Raw genomic sequence first — 20,158 nt, 5'->3', positions numbered from 1 at the left:
TTTGGTTTCTAGGGGTGTTTGCGTTATTTCACTTTTTCAAAACCGTTTTGGTTTTCTTCCTTCAGTTCCCTCGTTGCTTCATTTCTCTATTTGCTTTCTTCTTCTGAAAGAACATTTTCTGCTTTCCTTTCGCACTTTGTGGTTTTGGTTGGTCTTCTGCTGCGGCATTTTCTCTTTGGATTTACTTCCTTCGCATCATCAGGTTGGTGTTCTTCTGTTTCCTTTTGTTTTCTCTGCTTTGTCTTTCTTTGGGTTTTGTTTTCGTCTTTGCTTCGTGTAGATTTATGATTGTTTTATGGTGTATAGCGGTATTGCATAGTGGTAGATAGTTCTGTTGGGGTAGTGGATTCCGTAAGGGGGGGCGAGCGCCATCGTACAATTGGTAGTGTATGGTGGTGTCTATTTTTGGTTTCATCCGCCATTTTTTGCCGCGGGGTTTGGCTGACGGTGGTGCTCGTCACTATTTTAGGTATGACTCGTCGAAGGACTGAGGGTGTGAGGGCTCCGGTGGCCCCGGCGGGGGTGTCCCCAGTCTTTTCTCTTGGGTTACTAGTGATGTATGGGGGACGCCGTCGCGGATGACAGAGGCGGACCTCCAACGGCTCCGCGATCAAGGAGCTGTTTGTGGGGGTGGTGATGCTGAACGCCATTACGAGTTTTCTCTTCCCGGGGTTGATGAGAGGGTTTGTTACACCAATCTTGACTCCCCGACTGTGCCGGATTGGATGTGGGTGTATGAGGCGATGTTTACCCGGCTTGGCGTTCGGCTTCCCTTTTCCCCGTTTGTTCAGCAGTTATTGAGCCGGTGCTCCGTGGCGCCATCCTAGCTGCATCCGAATAGCTGGGCGGCGATACGATCTTTCGAGCTTGTTTGTGAGTATTTGGAGCTTCCTGCCTCGGTAAACGTCTTCCTTTTTCTCTTCTTGTGTACCCTTCCGACTAAGGAGGGAAAGCACAAGAAGGGGTATGTGTCTTTTAGAGCTCAGCCGCATCGTCGGGTCTTCGGGTTGTATGAAGACTCTTTTCATGGTTTTAAGAGCGGGTATTTTAAGGTTCGTCCTGTAAGGGGACATCATCCTTTTTTGCTGACGTTGGAGGGTGAGCGTCGGTTCCCCACTTATTGGAACTTTAAGGCGAGTCCGTCCATGTTTACTCGGGTTTCGAAGGAGTTCCTGTCCCCGGAGGAGCGGGATATCGCTCTTATTTTGTGGTAGTTGTTTGGAGAGCGTCCTCTTAATTCTCGGGATGTGATGGGTGATCCGGTTGCTTGCCGGTCGTATGTTGGTGTGTGTCTGTTCTTTTCTTGGTTTTTATGTTTGTTTTCCCGTTTTTGTAACTTGGGAATTTTGTTTTCTTTCAGTTGAGATGGCTGGTGGTTTGACTTTCTTGGCATGGTTGAAGGCAGCAATGGCCCAGGAGGAGGGGTCGTCGTCTCCGGCTACTCCTGTTTCTAACCCCGCCGTGGGATCGCAGGCTGTTTCTCAAGAGGTGGTTTCTTCGGGCGTGCGGACCGATGCTCAGGTTTCCCCTGGCCCAGCGAATTTGCCTGAAGTCGTCGTGGTGACGGCTGCTGAGGCTTCTCGGAAGAGAAAAAGGCCTGAGGAGCCGAGCAGCGAGACTTTTGAGGAAGAGGGACTAGTGCTTAGCGTGATGGACCGACGCTTTGATGCCCCGGGTTTCATTGATCAACACTTGATGCCTGGTATGGAGCCATTTTTTATGGCTGCGATGTTTCGTTCCAGGCCAAGTCGGTGTATCGTGCCCTTCTCCGGTCTGCCGTTGTTGTTCGGAAGGCTGAGCCCGTGATGGCTCAGGTTGGTTTGTTGGATAAGAAGCTTCGCCATTCTCAGGCTGAGGTGGCTAAGTTGAAGGGGGAGCTTGAGGCTGCCGAGGCTGCGAGGGAGAAGGCAGTGAAGTCTTCTGAGGAGGCCTGGGCGGAGATTCTCCGGCTTTCTGAGGTTGAGACTTCGCTTCTTTTCCAATTGGCTGAGGAGCGGCAGCGGGCGTCAGATGCAGGTTCTCAAGCTGCTGTGCTTCTCACTGAGTCGGAGGCTCTGAAGGCCGAGGTTGCTGCCTTGAAGAGGGAGAAAACGGAGCTGTTGGCCGATGCTAAGGATGCGATTGCTGCTACCGAGGAGACGATGAAGGCACAGGCCCTGGTACTGGCTCCGGGCGTGGACGTGTCCGTGATGGGAGCGTTCAAGACCGTTTGTGATGGCCGGATAGTCGACCTCGAGTAGCTTTATCTCTTTGTAATTTTGTATTTTTGTCTTGAGACTTGGTTTTGTTTTTTGGATATTTTGGTTTGGCCGTGGGCCGTGTAACCGTGACTTCGTAATTCCGAATTCGTTAAGTGACTTTTTCGGCCGTTCGGGCCTTTTTGTATATTCCGTTTAAGACTGTTCCGTTTTTTGGTTTATTTCATTCCGTTTGGGATGAGCGGACCGTCGTGTGGTCGTATTTTCGTGGATATCCGTGTGTCGGGCCTGGGGGGTGATCAGTCCCCCAGTCGTGGCCGTAATTTTGTTCCGTTGTTTGGGACATCTTAAAATTGAAGAATTTAGGGATAGCCTTTTAATGGAATTTTATTGATGGGTGGGCCTCGTTAAAACCCTCCATCTTTTGGGGGAAAGAGTACCCGGGATTGATACTTAAGCAATTTTTAAGAGTTTGTAAAATGGGAAGATAAGCAAATTTGTAGAATGGGAGGATACATAAACAAGTAAAAAAGAGGTGACCTAGTTAGGTCGGCATAGGTGTAGTATCGCCGTAAGTTTGCGGCGTTCCAGGTCCTTGGGATTTCGTCGCCGTTAAGCCGTTCGAGTTTGTATGCTCCTTTTTTGATTACCGCCTTGATTCGGTATGGTCCTTCCCAGTTGGGGGTGAGTTTCCCTTCTCCTGGGGTCGGGGGATCGATGTCGTTTCGTCATAGGACGAGGTCGTTGGCCGCGAATTTCCGTCGGACGACGCCATGGTTGTATCTTAAGCTGATTCTCTGTTTTAGGGCTATCTCTTTGATGTGAGCTATGCTTCTTTCCTCGTCAATGAGGTCTCGTTCTGCTTCATCGTTGTTACCGCCGACCATTTTCCTGGGGCTTGGGTCTCCGATTTCTACTGGGATGACCGCCTCCACGCCGTATGTTAATCAGAAGGGGGTTTCTCCCGTGGTCGTTTGCAGTGTGGTTCGGTATGACCATAGGACCGATCCGAGCTCGTCGGCCCATAGTCCTTTGGCTTCGTCGAGCCGTTTCTTGAGTCCTTTGATGATTATTTTGTTTGCGGATTCCACCTGTCCGTTTGTTTAGGGGTGTTCTACCGAGCTGAAACGGTGAGATACGCGTAGTTCTTCTAAGAATTCTCTGAAATTTTTGTCAGCAAATTGGATTCCGTTGTCCGAGATAACGATCTCGGGGATCCTGAATCGGGTGATGATCTGTCGCCAGAGGAATTTACGGCATTGGGCTGCCGTTATGGAGGCTAGGGGTTTGGCTTCGATCCACTTGGTGTAGTAGTCTATGGCGACGATGAGGTACCGGAGTTGACCGGGTGCCGTAGGAAAAGGTCCGACGAGGTCGATTCCCCAGGTGCCGAATGGCCGTTCTGCCGATATGGTGCTGAGTTGGTGTGGCGCGGCTTGGTGGATATTGGCGTGCCTTTGGCATTTGTCGCAGCTTTTAACTATTTGTATGGAATCCCGGATAACCGTGGGCCAGAAGTAGCCTGCTCTGATGACTTTTTGGGCTAATGTTTTTCCTCCGACGTGGTGGCCGCAGCAACCTTCGTGGATTTCACGGAGTATGTACTCCATGTTCTCGGGTTCGACGCATTTGAGCAGGGGTTGCGAGAATCCGCGTTTGTATAGCTGTCCTGTGACAACGGTATAGTTGGCGGCTTCCCGTTTTATTCGTTTACCCTCTTTGGGATCCGACGGCAGGGTTCCGTCAAGGAGGTATTGCAGGATAGGGTAGGTCCAAGATCCTTGGTTCGATAGTGTTAGATGAGCGTTGGTTGTCGTTGACACAGAGGGTGACTTGACGACTTCCTGGATAAGCGATTTGTTACCGTGTCCTGGTTTGGTACTGGCTAGTTTGGAAAGTAGGTCTGCCCTGGCGTTTCGTTCTCGTTCTCTAGGGACATGTTGTATGGTAACTCGCTCGAATCCTTCTTTTAGTTTGTTTGCCTTGGCGAGGTATTGTTGGAGTAGGGGGTCTCGTGTCTGGTAGTCTCCGTTGATTTGGGAGCTGACTACCTGTGAGTGTTTACCTCTATGATCTTTGCTCCGACCTCTCGAGCTAGGGTTAGGCCTGCCAGGAGGGTCTCGTATTCTGCCTGGTTGTTTGAGACTGAGAATTCATATCGTACTGATTGTTCGATTACGACTCCGTTCTGACTTTCGAGAATGACTTCGGCACCTCCAGAGCTGACGTTCGATGAGCCGTCAACATGTAGTTTCCATGATTCGGGGGTGGAGTTTCCTGGGGTCATCTCGGCGATAAAGTCGGCCATGGTCTGTGCTTTGATCGTGTACCGGGGTTCGAACTTGATTTGGAATTGAGATAGTTCGATGGACCACGCTAACATTCTTCCCGCAAGGTCGGGTTTTTATAGTACTTGTTTGACCGCCTGGTCAGTTCGGACCGTCAAGGGGTGGGCCTGGAAGTATTGTCGCAGGCGCCGGGAGGCCGTGAGGAGTGTAAAAGCTAATTTTTCTAGTCGTGAGTAGCGAGTTTTCGCTTCTTGCAAGACTTTGCTTATAAAGTAGATAGGTTCTTGTTCCTTTTTCATGTTTTCGCGGATGAGTGCTGCTGCGAGTGCCTCTTCCGTGATGGAGAGGTACAGGTAGAGTGTTTCCCCTGTTTGGGGTTTGGCGAGGATTGGTGGTTCCGCTAGGACTTTCTTGAAATGCTGGAACGCTTCTTCACACTTTGTCTCCCATTTAAAAGGGGCTCCTTTTTTCATTAGTTTGAAGAAAGGGATCGCTTTTTGAGCCGATGCCCCGAGAAAGCGTGATAACGCCGTCAATCGGCCGGTGAGCTTTTGGATATCCTTGAGGTTTTTTGGGCTCGTCATTTCGAGGACGGCGCGACATTTCTCTGGGTTTGCTTCAACTCCGCGTTGGGTGATCATAAAGCCGAGGAACTTCCCTGCCTCCATCCCGGGGGCACATTTTGCCGGGTTGAGTCGCATTTGGTGCTTTCGTAGGGTGTTCATTATGACCTTGAGGTCGTCGGTGAGTTGTTCGTTGGATTTAGTCTTAGCGAGCATGTCGTCTATGTAGACTTCTAGTTTGCTTCCGGACAGGTTTTGAAATATCTTGTTGACGAGTCTTTGATAGGTGGCTCCAGCATTTTTCAGGCCGAAGGGCATCACTGTGTAACAGTATGTCCCGTCTGGGGTGATGAACGCTGTTTTTTCTTCGTCTGGTTGGTGCATCGGAATCTGGTTGTAGCCAAAATATGCGTCCATGAAGTTGAGGTATTGGTGGCCGGATGCGGCATCCACTAATCTGTCGATGTTTGGTAGGGGGAAGGCATCCTTCGGGCAGGCTTTATTGAGGTCCGTGTAGTCGACGCACATTCGCCATTTCCCGTTAGATTTTTTCACTAGCACGACGTTTGCTAACCAGGTCGTGTAGGGGAGTTTCCTGATGAAGTTGGCTTCGAGTAGGGCTTTGACTTGCTTCCTGACCTCGGCGGCTCGGTCTGGTGACATTTTTCGCCTCCTTTGTGCCACTGGTTTAGCTTTGGGGTCCACGGCTAGCCGGTGGGATATGAGGTCGGGGCTTATTCCCGGCATGTCGGCTGGTGTAAATGCGAATAAATCTCTGTTTTGTTTCAAGAGTTGGGAGAGTTCTTCTTTGAGATCGTATGGAAGGTTCCTATTAATGAAGGTGTATTCCTCTTTGCTTGGCCCTATTTGTAGCTTTTCCATGTCTCCTTCTGGCTCCGGCCTGGGTTGGCCGTCTTGCCGAGCATCCAGGTCGGCTAGGAATACCCCGGCCGCGTCTCGGGATTTCTTTCTTAGGGCTAGGCTGGTGTTGTCGCATTCGGCTGCGACTTCTCGGTCCCCGTGGATGGTACCGACGGAGCCGTCGTCGGTTCTAAACTTCATAAGGAGGTATTTGGTAAAGATGACTGCGGAGAAGTCGTTGATTGTTTTTCTTCCGAGAATCACGTTATAGGATGTGGAGTCTTTTAGGACTACGAATTCGGATAAGATTGTCTTCTTTTGGTTGCTTGTTCCTATGGTGATGGGAAGGGTGATCGAGCCGTCTGGTTTGAGAAAGTTGTCTTCGAGTCCCGTGACACCGTTGCGGTGTGTTTGGAGGTTATCGTTGTGGAGCCCGAGCTTATCGAAGGCTCCTCGGAAGAGGATGTTCGAGTCTGCCCCAGTGTCTACCAGTATCCTTCGTACTAGTCCTGTTCCGATTCTAGCCGAGATGACGAAGGGGGCATCTTCGGCCGAGGTGCCGTGCTGGCAATCCTCCGGTAAGAAGGTTATCGTGTTGTCAGCCGTGATGGTTGGAGTTTGGTTTCTGACCGCCATTACTTTGAGATCTTTTTTCATTGTTAGTTTCGACTTGCTCGATATGTACTTACCCGTGATGACGTTTACGATGATGGTCGGGTCGTCTTCTGGGCTTTCCCTGGGGGGTTGCCTTTGGGTTCTCGGGTTACGCCCGTCTTTTTCCGGCGACCTGTCTCTTTCCGCACGTCTTGGTTCCCTGATGATTTTGGCAAATTCTGGGAGTTTGCCGTCTCGTATGGCTTGTTCGAGGGCGTCTTTAAGGTCGAAACAATCTTGTGTTTTGTGACCGTAACCTCGGTGGTAGTCGCAGTAGAGGGTTTTGTTGCCTCCCGTCCTTTCTTTGAGTTGTCGGGCTTTCGGAATGATGCCTCGATCTGCTATTTGGTGGTATATTTCAGTAATTGGTGCTGTCAGGGGCGTGTAGTTAGAGAATTTGCCAATTCTTGGTGGTCGGTTTGTATGCGTAGGTCTGGGGTGGTCCCTTTGATTCTCTTTGGGTGGTGGATTTTGGCGAGAAGCCGAGTTACCGTGTTGGGTGTTGCCGTATTGCCGTTTGTTGGCGGCGACAACCTGACTGACTTCTTCGTCATTGATGTAATCTTTGGCAACATTCTGGATCTCGTGCATGGTCCATACTGGTTTAGTGGTGAGGTGTTTGCGAAAATCTTCGTTCATGAGTCCGTTGGTTAAACAAAGGCTCGCGACGGAATCCGTGAGTCCGTCGATCGTCAGGCATTCGTCGTTGAAGCGGTCGAGGTATTTCCTTGTGGATTCTTCTTGTTTTTGCGTGACCCCTAGCAAGCTGATGGGGTGTTTAGCTTTGGTGATTCTAGTTGTGAACTGGGCCATGAACTTTCGTGCTATATCGTAAAAACTTGTTACGGATCCGTTTGGGAGGGCGTTGAACCATTTGATTGCCGGTCCTGCAAGGGTTACCGGGAAGGCTCTGCATCGGACTGCGTCGGCCGCTCCTTCTAGGTTCATCCTGACCTCGAAGGCCGTTAGATGTTCCTGGGGGTCTTTGGTCCCATCGTACTTCATGTCGGTTGGTTTGTCGAAACCTTTGGGGAGTTTCGCTCTTAAGATTCTCTCTGTGAAGGGTGTAGCTCCCATTATCGTGTGGTCGTTTCTTGTGCGCTTGGTATTTCGGTACCTCCGATCTTCGTCTGAGTCCTGTTGACGACTTAGATCTCGGGAAGCGCTGCGGTTGTGTTTCTTGTTGTATCGTCGTTCCGGCGATTTCTCGTGAGCGTGGTCGCGTGAGGCGCTGCGACCGTCTCTCCTATCGTGTCGTCGGGTTGGTGACCTGCCGTGGCGAGATCTTGATCTGGAAGTTGCCTGGCTTCCGCGTTCATTGTTGTGTTTTTCTTTATTAGTCAGTTTGCCTTCGAGCTCCTGGACCCGGAGGCAGAGATCTTGGATGATCTGTGCCGCTTTGTCCCTGGCTTTCTCAGGATGTCGTTGGTCCGCGGCGACGTGATCGTTTGTGTGGTGGATAGTACTTGCTATTCTTGCTTGGTTTGTGACCTCCCGGTGTTCTGGGGTTGGGTTAAGTGATCGGGAGTCATCCTGGCTTGAGGGGGTTTCTTCCAGGACGTCCCCCATCCGGCTTGGCTGGCGCAAGTTCCCCACAGACGGCGCCAATGTACGAGATGTCTCCGGTACGGGTTGAAGGGTGGATCGGGAACCTGTGAACGAAGCTGAAGCCGGGTCGCTTGACTGGAGTAATGGGGGGAGGTACCTGCAAAGACACTCCGACGCTCAAGTCAGAATGGATCTAAGAGGTGTGAGGTATATGGAATGAATGAATACCTGAAGGGACCTGGGTCCTCTATTTATAGGTGGTGGTGAATATCTTATCTTATCTTATCTAGCCAAGATAAGGGAGACGTTTGAATTCGAAAGTCAGTTTAGGATTTCCGGAGGGCCGGTTTTGGGCCTTCTAAGAGAGAGAGGTGGGTCGGACCCGAGGTGCCGGGTTCGGGCTCAACCTTGGGTCCGGGATCCGCGGGCTGGATCCGTAACATATATCATACGTATACCCTATATGCATTTAATCTATATTTTTAATATCTACTTAATATACTAAAACTGGGTTTTTCCCCAACTAATGAAGGTGACGTATCGATCTCTCATGACTCTATTTTCCCTTCAAAATGAACTTTTCTATTCTCTATTCTAAATTATTTTATAAAAAATATATTTATTATAATTATATTATAATTAATATTTAATAAATAATACATAATTATACTAATTTAAGAACATATCTTTATTTTTAGAAAGTACTATTTTCATATAATTAAAGCACTCTTCTCTCTTCTAAAATTATTTTTAGAAAAATATTTTTATTATAATTATATTACAATTAGCATTTAATGAATAATGCATGATTATACTAATTTAGAAAAATATCTTTATTTTTAGAAAGTACTATTCTCATGTAATGAAAACACTATTCTCTCATCTAAAATTATTTTTAGAAAAATATCTTTATTATAATTATATTACAATTAGCATTTAATGAATAATGCATGATTATACCAATTTATAAAAATATCTTTATTATAATTATATAAAATAATCTACTTAATATACTAAAATTGGATTTTCCCTCCAACTAATGAAAATAAGGTGTCAATTTCTCATGAATTTATTTTCTTTTCAAAATAAAGGCATTATTCTCTCTCCTAAATTTATTTTAAAAAATATCTTTATTAGAATTATATTACAATTAGTATTTAATGAATAATGCATAATTATATTGATTTAAAAAATATCTTAATTATAATTATATAAAAAGTTAAACATAAATTTATAATTCTAATTGCTATAAATATGATACTAAGTTCATAGTGGTAAATTGATATTGCAATAATTAATTTCTATAATTATTTTTGTACTACTAAGGGCTATATATAGTGTTTCTTTATGGTTAGTGAGTCTAAATCTAAGAATCAAAGCATTTTTTTTCTAATCTGTTATTCTTTTTTGATTGGGCAATTGTTTCTAAGGAGCTTTGTAGGTCAAGTTCAAGTCACTTCCCTTCTACGTTTTCTACGTTTGTCCAAAAATATTCGAAGTGGAGCATATAATGAGATCGAATTTTCTCAATTTAGGTTCAATTTTGAAAAATTCGTGCCAACATTGAAGATGTAATTCAAAGATTGGTACTATATTTAAATTTTTTTTCTCTTAAGCTTTTTGTATTAAAAATAATTTTATAACATATTGTATTTTTTTCAGAAACTACCGGTCTTTTGGTGCATTAATGCAATGCCATTGAAGGAAATAAAAGTCATTTTAATTTGACAATTTTAACAAAAAGATAGTCTGAATTTGTACCAATTCTAAGTATTCGATCTTATGATGTTATTTTGGTTGGTTGTTACGAGAATGACTCTAATCTATATGTATCTAAGGATTATAATAGATTAAATATTATTTAAATAATTTAGTTCTAATATTGGTAGTTGATTAAATTAGTTTTAGAGAAATTTAAATTGTTGTCTCAATTTATATATTATGACTATTTTTTATGGATATGTTATTTTTAAATTTTTTAATATGATTTTTTTAAAGTTTGTTTTCTTTTTTGATATATGTATCACTTTTTTTTTGTATTTCAGATTAGTAATGCAATTATTAAGAGAAATGTAATTCATCAATAAATTAGAATGATTAAAAATTTAATTAAGATTAACTAACATCTGTTTTGGACACAAGATTGATTAATTAAGATTAAGGCGTGAAAAAGAAAAAAAAGTCACAATACGTGGTTTTGATTTCTTGCTAATATATAAAAATATGTAAAAGAAAAAAAATTAAAATATCATAATTTAAAAAAAATTGTTAATCATACATATGAAAAGGAATTGGAAAATATGCATGGATATAAAAAATAAAAAATTATTATTCGATTGTAAAATAAAAAATAATCATATATATATAAAAAAATAATCATAACAAAAAAATAATTAACACATGTGACTTACATTTTTATATGTACAATTAATATATATGTATAGATAAATAAAGAAATTATTATAATTTATAAAAATGACACATACGATAACATTAATAATAAAGAATAAAAAAATTATTGAATGATTGTAGACTCAAAATAAATTATATATATATATATATACACGAAAATTAGTATGATTTATGAATATTATTACGTATATGATGGTATTAATGGAATAACAAAATCAGTATAATTATTGTAGGCTAAAAAAATTATTTATGATAAAAAAATTAAAAAATAATTAATATATGTGACTTAATATATGTGTACTTAAATAAGGAAAGATTTAAAATTATTTAAACAAAATAAATAAATATATTCTATAAATAAAAAAATCATTGACTAATCGATTGATATATACTGGTAGTATAAATAAAAAATCATTAAATAAAAAAATAGTATGTTTTCAATTTTGGGAATAAAACGTAAATAATTATAATATAATAATTTGTTTAATTATTAGTATTTATAATTGTTATTTTAAATCATAAATTTAGAGGAAAAAAAGTAGATTAACAAAAACGATTAATAACTATATTAGAACTGATACACATAACACTAGGTTAAGAAAAAATAAACCCAATTACTACAGTTTAAATTAATTTTAATAAAATAATTTAAAATTATAATTTCAAATTTATCACGTGCATAGTACGAATTATTGAACAATTTATTATCATGTACATGGCACGGATTATTAAATAATTTCTCATGTATTTTTTTTCCAAAATAAAAATACTATTTTTACTTATAATTATTATTCTTTATCAACTCTTTTATTTAAACACTAATATTATTTATTAATTTTTTTTATTTTTATTCCTCACATTTATTAAAAATTCTTTTTCAATAATTTAGGTATTAATGGTTGTTATTTAATTAACTTATTTTAGGTATTTACTTATTAAAATTTTAGGTATTAATTATACCTCAATTACGGTATTAAGACTTTGAACATAATTTCAATTTAATTTTGGACAATATCAAATATATATATATATATATATATGATATTTTAGGTATTAATTATTATTATCTATTAACTTATTTTAGGTTTTTAATTATTAAAATATTAGATATTAATTATATTTTGTTTACCATGTTAAGCCTTTAGACATAATCCTAATTTAATTTTAGACAATGTAAGAAGTAAATATATATATAATATTAAATTAGAAGAGTAGATTTTAATTTTACATAAAACAATATAATAGATATAGAGTATAAATAAATTTACTTGACAAATATAATTATTTATAATGTGATATTTTATTACGATAACATATCTTTGTGCATTGACTCCCTATATAGCAATAATATATATATATATATATTTAGTTTTTTATTTTTTTATTACATGACATATTTATTATTATATTTTAAATTTAGAATTATTTTGATTTGTTAGTGAAAGAATAGCAAGCAAAAAAAAAAAAAAAACATGGGAACATTTTAAATATGATTATCGCTAATCTTTTTTCTTTAGTTTTTAAATATATTATTTATTTTATTTATTTAGAGTAATAACTAAATTTATTATAACTATAGTAAAATTATTTTTAAACTATTAATATTATTAGTAAATTTTTAAAATTATTGACATATTATTAGTATATATAATAAGCAGTAAATTTTCTTTCATGTTTATTATTTAAAAAATTTATAATTTTCACGTAGCCTTTATTCTATTTTTTTCCATAGTTAATGACCATTGACTACGATCCTATTAATAGTATCACCTATAGTAGATTATACGAAGAGAAAGTGTGAAAAATAAAGACAAAAATTATAAGGCTATAAAAAGTTCCATTTAAGTTTGACAAGAGTAAGACGGTTTACATAGAAATAGTTCTAATAGATGATAAGATTAATTGATTCATTTACTAAATTTTTTCAAGTAATGCTAAGTTCAATTTATAAATAGAGTTTAATTTTGATGCACTGACAGTGTAAAGCGTTTTACATAGTCGTGTAATCACATCCGTTCTTTTGGATGACTATTCACGCGGTCAATGTGAAATGTATTTATTTTTATTGATGTGTCATTACGTAATTGGATACACGTGTAAAACTACTTTACACTGTCAGTGCATCAAAATTAAATTCTTATAAATATTTGTAGTTCATATTTTAAGTTAATTTTATAAGTACACTATTTCACAAGTCAAAGACAATTTTTTTTAATAGCTTTGCAAATGCTAATAGCTTTTATATTTAATTTATTTTGTAATACGATAAAATTCATTGTTCAATCAAGTCAAAGACAATTCTTTTTAATAGCTTTTATATTTAATTTGTTTTGCAATACAATAAAATTCATTGTTCAATCAAGAATTATTTGACAAAAATATTTGAGAATGAATTGGTAGAAAGGAAAGTCTATGTCTTCTCAAATTTTGAGATCGAAAAATCAAGTGGAATATATTTTCTGACTGTACACACGTGCAAAATATCTTTTAAGATGGAGTCAGGTATAGTACATTTAGTCGATGATCGTAAAATTCTGGATAATCATTTTAATTTGCTTGCTCATGCTAATATATTGAAACAAACAAATGAACGATTCTACTTATTTGGTACGTAATTAATTTATATTAACCCACACAAAATTATTTTTCTTTTGATTTTAAGTTTTGCCAAAAAATTGTATAATATTTGAAATTATATTGTGATTTTTTAAAGGTATATCATTTTATTAATATACTATTGTTAGTTTTATCATTTAATATAAAATAGATAAGTAAATTCTTTTTATTTTATACACGTTCAAAGTTATAATTTCTTATATTATTCACTCATTTGTCCTTAATTTGGTACTTTTAATTCATTTTTTTTGTTCAATTAGATGTTATTAGATTCTTGACTAGAAAAGAAAAACTCATATCATGGTCAAAAATAGAGAGAAGTAACCAGTACATTGTGATTTTTTTTTACCAAAAATATGAGACTTGAACTCGCAACTTCTTAATTAAGTATGGGGGAGACTATGCCATTTGAGCTATTACTCATTGGCACTAGTACATTGTGATTGATCTTTATAAATTGCAGTATGTAAAATTTTAATATGAATATTTCTTTAGGTTATAATTATGTGTTGTTGTACAGTTTTTTTTTCTTTATATATTACTACTTACTCCCTTAATTATCGCTTTCATTCAAAAATGAGAAAAAAATAAGATGTACACTATGAGATAAATTTACAATCCAATTACTTGATCATCTATGTGATCACCAAGCAACCAAATACATAATTTATTATCTAATTTATAAAATTTAACAAAGACATTAGTAAACATATTGGTTTCGCATTTATTTATATATTTTATTTATTTATGTTATATTTGTAATTATATTATATCTATTTTTATCAATATATTTTTTAAAAAAATATCGTTAGTGTTAGTACATTGTGTATTAAATAAATTAAATGATAGAAACACGTAACTATTTTCTTTTTCAGTCAAGATTAAGTAAAATACTGTAATTTAGACTTGCAATATCAACATATTAATAGTAAAATAAAGAAAAAAAATGTAATATTATATCAAATTTTTTTTTTAAAATTATAATTGTAATTTATGATTGAAATCATAATTTAAATATTTTAAACGGGATACGAGTTAATGAGTTGAGCTTATCCAAGTTCAAGCTCGACTCATTTAATTTATAAACTTAAATCAAAGTTTAAACTCGGCTCACCAACTCACAAATTCAGTTTATCAAACTATTAACGAGTCAAACGGACTTATAAACTAACTTAACTCACATCTAATCCTACACTTAGGGTGTAAAAATATTTATTGTTTTTGGCTGATTTTTTAGTTACTACATATTTTGGAAGAACAGAATAATAGGTGAAGGTATGTATAGTACACAATTCTCAATTCACAACTCACAACTCACACGTGATAAAAACTAAAAAAGAAAATACACGGAGAGAGAGAGAGGATCAGAGGAGTAAGAGAAAAGCTAGAAATGAGGGGTTGGAAAAACAGAGGGGTTTGGGTAAGAAGAAGAGAGATGTCACCGGCGATTAAGAAGAAGACTTCGCCGGTGAAGGAGATAGAGATGGCGGCAGAGTCTCAGATCACTGGCAAGGAGTAAGGAGGAGCTCGCCAGTGATGGTGACAGTGACGACCCAGAGGACGACGGTGAGAAGAAAGAAGAGGTGACGAAGAAGAAGGCAGATTCTCTGCTCTGTTTCTGGCGAACAGCAGAGATGAAGAACGAGAAATCAGAGACAACGCCGTCTGTGCATGCAAGCTTCTGGTCACAGAGTACATTTTATTATTTTATTATTATTATTTTTTTAACTCAGTAAATTTTTTTATTTATTATTTATTTTTTTTCAGAAAGAGAAAGAGATGACGGATTGACGGTGATGGTGGTTGAAGCGGCTAAGAAAAAGAAGAATGGCAGAAGTCAGAGGAGCGGCGCAGAGAAGTGAGAGAAGGGCCGTGGTGCTGCTGCATGCAGAAAAACCGTTCGGTAAAGAGAGATCAGAGCAGAAACACAGACGACGCTGCTGATAGAGGTTCTGTCTCAGTGAAGAAAAAGGTTATTTTTGGCAACACATTTTTTTTCTTAAATTTTTTTTTTATCAAAAATTGATTTATTTACTACAAAAAAAACTCTTCTAATTTTTTTTTCCCAAATCTGCTTCTGTTTTTGGATGAAGGTTGAGGATATGTTGGTGTTTGAGTGATGGTTGATGGCTGTTTGGTACAAGGTAGTGGTGAACAGTTTCAGGTATTTTGTTTCTGTATTAGTGATGGCCGGATGTCAATTGATGTATGATGTATGGATTTCAATTTGGGTGCGTGGATCTGAAACTTTTTATGGTTTGGGTGATTTTGCTTTTTGATTGGTTTTGGGTCGCGTATGGACTGTGAAGGATGCCGATGATGATGCAGATTTTTTTTTAACAACAGTAAAACAAACCAGTGAAAGAAATTTTTGTTTGTACAAATTAAATATATCTAAGTACAAAACTAAAATAAAAAAATTCAAATTAATAGTTAATGAAAAATGCTACTTGTCATTTAAAATACAGTTTTTAATCAGCATTTTTAAGGATTTATTATTATTTAATTAATTTAAATATCCACCCTCACCTACCAGTTGTTCAAAAAACCAAAAAAGTTATTTGTTTTTTATGTTCTCTCTTTTCTAAAGGTTGAATAAAGGACAAGATTTTTTTTTTTGTGACTTAAAAAAAAATAAACAAAAACTAAGAAAGAAAAAAAACAAGAAACTGCTTAAGAAAGGCAGTCCCGCTGAATACTACTCTCAAACTCCTTCCAAGGCAATGGAAGCTCCACTTGGGGAGAAATCGTCCTCATTGCAGTCTTTGCCATGATGTCTGCTACTGTATTTGCATCTCTCAAGATCAACCGAAGATCAGCACGCCATTTCCAAGACATGATATCTCGGATTTTTAACACCAAAGGATCAATAAACCCAGAGCAATCTTGTAAATTATTGACAATAGTAAAAGCCTCCACACAGTCTGTCTCACATATAATGTCTCTTTGTCCCAAGTCCCATGCTAAAAGAAAGCCTCTCCAAATAGCAAACAACTCTCCTTGCAAAATGCTACGACTCTCAATTGTTCCCAGACAGCCTCGTTGCCACCTTCCCTTCCAATCTCTGCTAACACAAGCAAAACCAACTCGAGCACCACTGCCAGGATAGCTAGCATCACAATTAATCTTAAAGGTACCCACTGAGGGGGGAATCCAAGAGCCACTAATGGTTGAGGGGATAGATAGTCGTTGCAACTCAAAAATATTTCGGAGCTCCTTTTCTAAGGACAAAGCCATACCAATCACCTTGTCTGTGGTCCAATGCTCGTGAGGATGAAAGATCTCGTTATTTCTCGAACACCAATTCCACCAGAGACCAGAAAAGAATCTAAAGGGCCGCTGTTTGCTATTATGTAAGAACCAACTCATCAAATCCACTGGTTGATCGGAGATCCCTAAAGCTTGCCAAACAAGTTGGGCTTTTGGACAATCCCGAATACAATGTAAAACCGACTCCTGACTTGAGAAACATCGTGGACAGCTATCCGTGTGCGAAATGCCCCTTCTAAAACGAAATGCAGCAGTAGGAAGAGCCTCCCGAAGACATAGCCAGGCCAAAAATTTGTGCTTTTCCGGAACATGTTGACGCCAAAGCCAAAGCCAATTACCCCTATCCTCCCAACTAAACATCTTCTTACTGAGCCATAAATAACCACTATGAGTATCATAAACCTTTGAGGCCGCACCAGTCCAACCCCAACCGACCTCTGAACCAGCTTGAACATCTGGGTTGTAAGAGTTAATGTTGCTCTGCAGAGACTGATTCAGAGGAGAATAGATATTCTCAAGGTTCCACTGTCCAGATGACCAAAGGTCCAAGATCCTGAGATCCGAATTAGAAATGTGAACATAATCCATTTCCTGACACAGTCGTCCCTCTCTTCTCCATTTAGAAAACCAAAAGTTCTGTTCCAAATCCCCAATGCACCAACTAAAACCTTCCTTTAGGATATCCCAAGCTCGACATATACTCTTCCAAACATAAGATCCCCTTCCTCGAGACTGACTAAAACAATCATCCTTAGAAGAATGGTATTTTTCCGTCAACAGTTGAACCCATAGCTTGTTGGGATGGTGAAAAAGTTGCCAAAACTAGTTTTCCAAAATAAAGGACAAGATTTAAAAGATCTCTAGTTGCATTGTGATAGTTAATTGAGCTTTTTATGGATATTGAATAATTTCCTGGCGACAGCACCAAAAACTTGACGTGCTTTGAGTATAACACTGAATAGCAAGTGCACTAGCAGTTTCAAGTAAAAAAAATAATGAGTAAATTATTGTTTTGCGAGGAATTGTCAATCATTGAGTTTGCTTTTTCAACTATTATTTGGATTGACAGATTTTAATTGTATTGCTGAATTTGATTGTATGCATGTAGAGAATACAGGAAAAATATAAATAGTAATAAAAGCAGGTAATGGAAAAACTACTTGTATGCAATAAATCAGTTGCTAGGACATTTGATTTTACTACATTCTGGAATTGATTGTGTTAGTTTTAGTGTTATTCAGTGTATTTGTTATGAATTCAAATTGGTTAAGATTTCTAATGTAGTTTCTAGTCTTTCTCAAGATAAAAAAACTCTCTTAACTCATATAGATGTATTAATCTCTTAGCTAAAATTTATGTGAGTAAAGGATTATATTTTTGTGAAACTTCATAATAACCACATAAATCGGCGTTTGTCTGTCTCTAGTTTTCGTTCAATTTATGGTGTTTATAATTCAGTAGCTTCATTACATCTTTTTCAAGTGCATCGTAAATCAACATATCATTTAAATGGTGATCAAGCATTTAAAAGCATTAAGTTCGATTATAAACACATGATTTATAGCATAAATCATTGAATAACATAAATTTATAACATCAATTCACATTATGGGTTACATCAATGTCCTAGCCAATAAATTTAGTTCATAATGAAGTAAAATGAAATGGAGATTGAAATTGAAGGTGAGAGAAAGAAGTACATGATTTTAGTTGACAAGAATTTGGCTCTAAGTTGTTATTGTGATATTTCCATTGCTTGGAGAAATTCTGAGTTAACTTTCAAATATTGTGTTTCTTTGCAGCGACGGACCTAGAGGGGGGCGAGTGGCCTCGCCCCCCCCAAAATTTTAAGAAACTATATTTATATATGAGATATGTGTTTAAAAAATAAAAAAATATTATAAAATTTAATAGTTTTATATGTATTATTTTTTATTATGTGATGAATTTATGTCTTAATTGTTTAATTCACTAATATCTTTTACTTAACTAATTTAATATCATATCCTACCCGCAAGTCTTTGTACCTTTTAAATTAGTTTTTATATAATATTCTCTATATTTATTTTTAAAAAATCATTTATTTTTATATTAATATATTTAACATTTATATTATTATATTAATAATGACTTGCGTAGTTATATTTTGATAATCACATTATGTACTTTAGATATTATTTTCTTGTAAAAAAAAAATACTCATTTTTCTTTTAAATTTTCGTTGTTAAAAGAAAAAATTTTATAAAGATATCATATATCTTGTATTCTATAAAGGTATTGTGTCTTTCAAATAATTAATAATTTATAATTTTTTTCAAATTTTTTAAAATTTTTGAAAGAATTAATTTTAATTAATAAGATTGTGAAAAAAAATTATAATTATATATATATTTTTTGATAAATCTTTTAAAAAACTAGCTTTAATAATTATATGTTAATTATTTTTATGAAATGAAAAAAATTACTTAAAATTCGGCCCCTCCATATTGAAATTTCTGGATCCGTCCCTGTTTCTTTGGTTCCTCTCTTCTCTCCTCCTCTCCCCCCCCTTTCTTTCCTTTGCATGGCTCTTTTATACCAAAATGAATAGAACATAATTCTGAAGCTACATCCTTGTTTGATTGCCATTCTTCATAATTTTAATGAAAAAGTATTCCAAAGATAGGCTGATTGAAAGAATGATGAGATTCTTTATGGGTGATAAGCTAATGGAATGAATTGGTAGAAATAGAGCATGGAGTTGCCATTAGTGCTGCTGTCTTTTTGCATTATTATACCTAAACACAATAAAAGACATTGATGAAATAAAAATCAGATTAAATAAAATATATAAAAAGCAATTATTTTATTAAAACTAATATAATTATTTGTTGTAAAATGATAAAAATTAACTCTTATTGAAGAGTTATCACTTATCACATCTTTTCTTCTCTCTTCTTTTCTTTTTTTGGTGCCATTTTGTTCTTTTGCTTGTGCCTTCGGTCACGAACTTTTTCGTTTTTGTTGCCATCTTTTCTTCTCTCTCCTTATTTCTCTGTGCCATTTTGTTCTTTTGCTCGTGTCTTCTGCCGTGTTGGTTGTAGAACGTTCAAATTTTTGTTACGTTTTGTTTTAAAGTATTCACTGATTTATGGACTAACTTCATATTTGTTATCATTATAGGGTCAAACTTTGAAAATGATAGTGTTTATGAATCTTATAGTGAAGTTAACTTAAAGATAAACTAGTATTATATTTTTAGTAAAATATATATTAAATTAAATTATTTAACAATTTTCAATTGTATTTCTGTAAAGAACAATGTTATAATATATCTTTGTTTGCCAACCACATATCCTCAACTAATCTCACCAGATTACCCCTTCCAATTCTCCCGTGTAATCCTTTTTCAATAACTTTCCTGCCTTCAATAAGACTTCTCTATCTCCAAGACAGATTGGTAGCTTCTGTATGTAATGTAAACCATCTATTAAATTTATTTTTAGCTTCTTAAATTTCAATATGTATAATGTTAAATTCATGTATAGTTTATAAATCTCAGGTTGACCGAGTTTGACTTTGTCATGTTTCTTGCTATTATACTAGGCAAAGATTTGAGTTCTAAAAATGGACCATGAAGAGGTATGGCTGAGTTTGGTCATGTTTCTCGCTATTATAGTTTGTGCTTCAAAATTGTATAAATGTGATAGGATCAATTTTTAGTTTATGCACTTATTTGATGTGCTTCCTTTTTTCAGTAATTTTGGTT

This window comes from Arachis ipaensis, chromosome B8 (assembly GCF_059453495.1).
Source record: "Arachis ipaensis isolate K30076 ecotype BB chromosome B8, ASM5945349v1, whole genome shotgun sequence".
In the NCBI taxonomy this organism is placed as follows: Eukaryota; Viridiplantae; Streptophyta; class Magnoliopsida; order Fabales; family Fabaceae; genus Arachis; species Arachis ipaensis.
This window is presented reverse-complemented; position numbering follows the sequence as displayed.